The sequence below is a fragment of the Pangasianodon hypophthalmus genome, chromosome 2 (genome assembly GCF_027358585.1).
Source record: "Pangasianodon hypophthalmus isolate fPanHyp1 chromosome 2, fPanHyp1.pri, whole genome shotgun sequence".
In the NCBI taxonomy this organism is placed as follows: domain Eukaryota; kingdom Metazoa; phylum Chordata; class Actinopteri; order Siluriformes; family Pangasiidae; genus Pangasianodon; species Pangasianodon hypophthalmus.
The window spans coordinates 10,692,607-10,698,606 of NC_069711.1; the positions used below are offsets into that span (position 1 = coordinate 10,692,607).

Here is a 6,000-nt window from a genome sequence, read left to right on the forward strand (position 1 = left end):
CCTCCCTCAGTCAGAGTGACAGTGAGTGACCAGGTCGTTCAAAAACACGCATGCCTCCACACACTGAGTACTAATATCAGTTAATCCAGTCGCTTACCTAATAACTTTGATAAACACTCTTGATGAAGTTTTGGAGAGAATTTAGATGAAAGCATGTCTCTTTTTATTGAACATCTCAAACATCTTAATAATAAAGGTTATTATCACTGTAAATGCTGTCTTTAACTACACTATAACACATGTAATAGCTACACTGAAATATTAACTGATTATTAAAAAAATACCATACAAGTAATTTACTTGCAGCAGAGTTGATAGGTAGTTACCAAAATTAATATTTATAGCATATCTCCAGATAAGACTTGTTGCATTTACTCTGCGCTAATATAAGTGAGGCTATGATTTTGTCAATATTTAGAATGACAATATAATGTAAAAATGTAATGTAAAAATAATAATAATAATAATAATAATAAAATAGAGAGACAAGACTCAAATGATGCTCTAGGTAAATGCATAGGTGAAGTTAATGATACTGTATATTTTTCTCTGTTATTACAATTTAGTCACACCAGTATTGCAGTATTTACACAGTAAGGCCCTAATGAAGTGAAGTGAAGTGAAGTGAAATATGGGATTATCTGCCAGTACTGTACATATTTTCCCAGAATACCAGACTTTCTGCTGTGTTGGACTGTAATACACATGGTGAGTATCATACAAGTTTGAACATTGTATCTTATTGTAGAAATTGCAGAAATTTTTTTGCAATGTAAAAAGAAAAAAAAACCCTTCAGAAGTATTTACCTATAGTTATTTGTAGGATTTGGGAATACCATCTGCAAGGTTGCAAGGTAGCAACCAGAACTGTAAGTCACAATCTTATCATATACAAAAATAGGATCAGTAGGCACTCTTTATGGGATGAAAATTCCATCCATCCATTTTCCACACTGCTTATACTACACAGGGTTGCAGGGGAGCCTGGAGCCTATCCCTGGGAACTTGGGGCACAAGGCAGGGGACACCCTGAACCAACCCATCACAGGGGGCACACTCACTCTGGACAAATTGGAAATACCTATCAGCCTACAACAGACTGGGGGAGGAAACCAGAGGACCCAGAGGAAATCCCCAAAGCATGGAGAGAACATGCAAAGTCCATGCACACAGGGCGGAGGCAGGATTTAAACCCCAAACCCCAGAGGTGTGAGGCAACAGTGCTAAACACTAAGCCATCGTGCCCCCATGAAAAATAGTCAACACCTAAAACACTCCCTGACCTTTTGTTAATTCTGGAATGTTTTTCTTCTGGTTAGCAGTCAGGAAGAGGAAAAGGACCAGGCAAGATTTGTGTGTCCACTCCAATGCCCATGAAATAGAACAAAATTAGATCTGATGAGTAAAAACATTGCGGATGTGTAGATGTTATGTCCCAATATTGGCAGAAGGGATGAGCGACAGAGTGACAGATGTGCTTGCTACGGCAGCACATGTACTAAAATTGAAACGATACAGAGAAGATTAGCATGGCCCCTGGCGCAAGGATGATACGCAAATTCGTGAGAGAAAGAGTGACTGAGAGACTGAAGACTTAAAATTGATTCAAATTAAGAGCAAGTATGTCTTCAAATTCCTCTTTCTCTTTTGTCCCTCCAGGAAGCTTGTTAATAAATTTGGGACGGTGCATTTAAACTTTTAAGGGAAACAAAAGCAATCTATATAATATACTGTTTTCTTCCTGTCAGGTTTCTATATCGCTAAAAAGAAATTGTCCTGTTTGTCCAGTATTGAGTTGTCTGACTCAATGCTGTTGTTTTTCAGGTTTGGATTTGCAAAACCTGGTCTTTGGTTTGGACTTAGAAGCTTACAAAGTCATCTGGATATTGTTTCCCCCAGAATTAAACTGTTATAATTAAACTGGCTAAAATTAGCATTTTAAGTAGTTTGCAAATTAATGTTATTGAGTCCTGACAATGCTGCTAGATATGACTGCTGCTTTTGGTCAAACTGAAATTAGAATACTATGCCAAGTCTGTATTAAATAGCCTGCAAGTAATGATTCTGCTTAATTAACTAATATAATAATTTTATTTATACAGTTTTCTTAATCTATGCTGTATTATCTGTAATGAACAAGCTTATATCAGAGATGTACACTAAAGCAGAGGAATGTACTGAACACAGGGATGATACTAAATACAGGTAAATAAATAAGTTATGGACAGCTGGGTTAAGTTAAGCTAATAACAAGGAAAGAGAGCGCAAAACAGGAAGTCTGCTAAGGCTATGCTAACAGCCCAGCTAATGCCTAAACTAACAGCTTTAGACTAATGTCAAGACCAAAACCACAGTTACAGCTAAACAAAGCTCAAGGCTAGGTAGCATGTTATGCTAATGGATAAGCAAAATGCTAAGTCAACAGCATTACAGGAAGCAGAGAACAAGAGTGAACATGCTACACAATGCAAGTCAAAAGCAAGTAAACAGCAAAGATCAAAAACATGAAAAGGTGAGACACTGAGAGGTTGGTAAATATCCAGTCCTGAAAAATGAGCTGTGAAACAAGAAATCAGGGCAGCAGGCATGTTGGGCACACACTGTTGGAGACTGAGCTGTGACATCCATCCATTTTCTGTACCCCTTATGCTACACAGGGTCACAGGGAACCTGGAGCCTATCCCAGGGGACTGGGGGCACAAGGTGGGGGATACCCTGGACAGGGTGCCAACCCATCACAGGGCACACACGCTCACACACCCATTCGCTCACTCACTACGGACAATTTATAGATGCCAGTCAGCCTACAATGCATGTCTTTGGCCCAGGGGAGGAAACCGGAGTATGTGGAGGAAACCCCCAAAGCACAGGGGGAGAACATGCAAACTCCACACACACAGGGCGGAGGTGGGAATCAAATCCCCAGCCCTGGAGGTGCTAAGGCTAAGGACTAAGGACAAGGGCATGGAACAGATGCAAAGAGTGAGAGAGAAAAAAAAGGGCCACCTGCCCCAGGAAATGCTGTCAGGTGATCCTCCAGCAATTGGACAGTCTCATCCAGCATTGTCGTATCTCAATGTGGTATTCTATGAAAGTGTGAATAGGGAGGGGAGAAAACACATCAGAAAGCAGCATTCAGGTGGACTAACTGTCCATCAATTACTTTCACTTGATCCTCACAGGTTTTGTCTTTAGACTTTCATTTTGTGTGATTTTTGCCTGCTGTCCCTTCTTGAAGTTGGACAACAAACTGCTCCAGCACCACAACGTCCATGACTTTTCAACAACTACCTCCAACAAGTGTCTTGGAAATGTTGTGTTGTTGTTGTTGTTCCTCTTTTGGCTGCTCCCATTAGGGGATCATTGGTCTGCATATTTGATTTGGCACAGTTTTTATGCCGGATGCCCTTCCTGACACAACCCTCCCCAATTTTTATACATAATGCATGATGTACAATGTAAATTATTATTAACCATATACAGGTGTAACAACTCACTCATTACTCCGTGACTACTCCTCCTTTTCATAACTACCACACTCTCACTTCCACATTGCCATTTTGCCAACTTTATGCTAAATCAGTTAGATCACTGTCTCTGGGTGTATTGCCATTGCTGTTTATTTTGATTAAGCAGAATGATTCAGATTAATAAAAGATATTCTAAGGGCATGTGATTAAGAGAGAGAAACACTGAACAAGAGAGATAGGAAATTGGGTTTGTAACCTTGTAAGAGAGAGTGAGTTGCTTTTCTTTGTACTTTGGGATGCCCACTGGGTATTTTCAGATTAAATTTAGTACCAGTATGAGATACCAAGTAAACACATTAATTCAAGGTAATCTGAGTCTACAGAAAATTCAACAAACAAATGGAAAAAAATACACCATCTATGATATTTTCATTTTGATAACACTACACATGGAAATTGAAAGTGTGCCTTCATCATAATATTATATTACACTGTCGCATATAACCGCAATACTCAATCAAGTCTCTGAATATCCCCTAGCCAAAACAACGGCTGCTTGAATGTAAATATGATCAATGTGCAAATTCAGTTGTCCGGAGGTGAAATGTGACTCGTTTTGTCCTTAGTACACTCTCCAATATTTCACTCCCTTGCCAAAGTACTGGAGCAAAAAGATCCCATTCTAGATTACAAGAGCTAAATTCTCATGAGAAGAACCTTAGAAAGCCTTGAAACTGATTGACTCATGAGTTTCTTACCTCAAGTGTCTGATCGGGTCAGAATGTCACTTCAGACTACAAATGAAATTTGTTTTGTTCCAATTATAGCAATTCTGTCTGTGGTGGTTAGGCTGCCTGCTTGTAATCCCAAAAGAATTTTATAAATTCTGCTGCATAAATAGGTCACTTTATTGTACCCCTAAAACAAAGATAATTTGAACATTTTAGCATACTAATCTGAAGCTAATTTTGCATAGTTATAAACCTTTATGTTCATCCTGAAATAATTGGTGGTGCTTATAATTTAGAATGTTACAAATATGTAAAAATGATTTAAACATTTTAGAATAATGGATCAAGAAATGTTTATCTTCATAAGAAAAGATTTATTATTTAGTAAGTAAAGAATGGCTTTTTTCCAGCCTGAAAATTAAAATAAAGCCTGTAAAGGACTATTTGCTACAATGCAGAATACAACAATAAAAATGAATAAAAGAGGCACTAGAAGTTTGCTCTAAGACAAAAATAGACTGATATAAAAAAAAATGACTGGTTATGTTAAATGTGTCTGCTGTAAGATGAATGATATTTATTAAAAAAAAAAAAGGAGCATCTCTTGGAACATGCTAAAAAGAAGCTATAAGTGAACTAATGAAAATTCAGCATCACATCTCTCTTCTTTATAGCCATTAATTCTTCATAGCAAGAGTCATATTTTCAAGAAAATTAATTCTGGTGACTGATTTGCTTTTGTAATAACCTAATAGTTTGCCACTGGCCTGTGCACTCAGCTGGAACAGATAGAGAGAAGCACATATCGATTGAGCGGCCTGCATAGCAGCGGATTTAATACAAAGATTTAATTTTGTTTCACTCCATAATTTTCTACAACCCTCCTTGATATAGGAAAAAAATAATAGAAAAAATTATGAAAGGCAGAATTCAAAAATGATTGCATATTATAATTTCCGACAGTGAATGTCAAAGTCATGGGGTTTCACAGACTTCTTCTAAATACAGTCTGAATGACAAGCTGAGTATTAACCAGTCAAGTGATACAGCATTAGACATCATGACAATTCTCTAAAAACTCTGAGAATAAATCATAAAGCTCTGATTCTCCAACATAACCCTATCTGAAATGGTGTAATGAACTGATGTCCTATTCAGTGTGTATTCCCACCTCATGCCCAGTGCTCCTGGTATGGCACCAGACCCAGAATAAAGTGATTAAAGAAAATTAAGGAATTAATTAATGTATATCTTGAGATACAGACTATACTTGTTTTATGCTTTTATCACGGTTATAGGGTTTTAAGTTACTTGACTCTAGACTCTTACACAGCTTCTTTGACATGTTCTTTAGCAAAGAAAAAAAAGCTTAGCATTTGTATTGAGAGGACCAGAGAAAAAGAATCCTGACACAATTTTTAAAATATTTGTCATTTTAGTCACCAGTTTATCCTATGCTGGCTATTAATGAAAAAGAACATATATTATATTATGTCTTTCACAGCTGCTGCCACCAAAATCCAGTCTTCCTGAACACAGGCACAGTAATGCACTGTGAAAGCGGTTCATGAATACTCTTGACTCGTAATTGCTGCTGCCATCTGTAAATGATCTGTGACTATGTGTTTACATGTGCTGGCTTGCATGCATAAATCCACTATATGGCCAAAAGTTTGTGGACACCTGACCATCACACTCATGCACTTTTTGAACATCCCATTCCAGATGTAGCCCCCTTTTGCTGTTATAATAACCTCCATTCTTCTGGGAAAGATTTCTTCTAGATTTTAGAATGTGGC

The 6,000-nt window shown here is 37.6% G+C and overlaps 1 non-coding gene across 1 annotated transcript; it reads left to right on the plus strand.

Moving 5' to 3' along the window:
* The first annotated feature begins 1,474 nt into the window (after positions 1-1,474).
* LOC113537259 (U6 spliceosomal RNA) lies at positions 1,475-1,582 on the plus strand. Its single transcript, XR_003403740.2, has one exon. It is a non-coding gene; the product is annotated as a U6 spliceosomal RNA (small nuclear RNA).
* Positions 1,583-6,000: the final 4,418 nt, after the last annotated feature.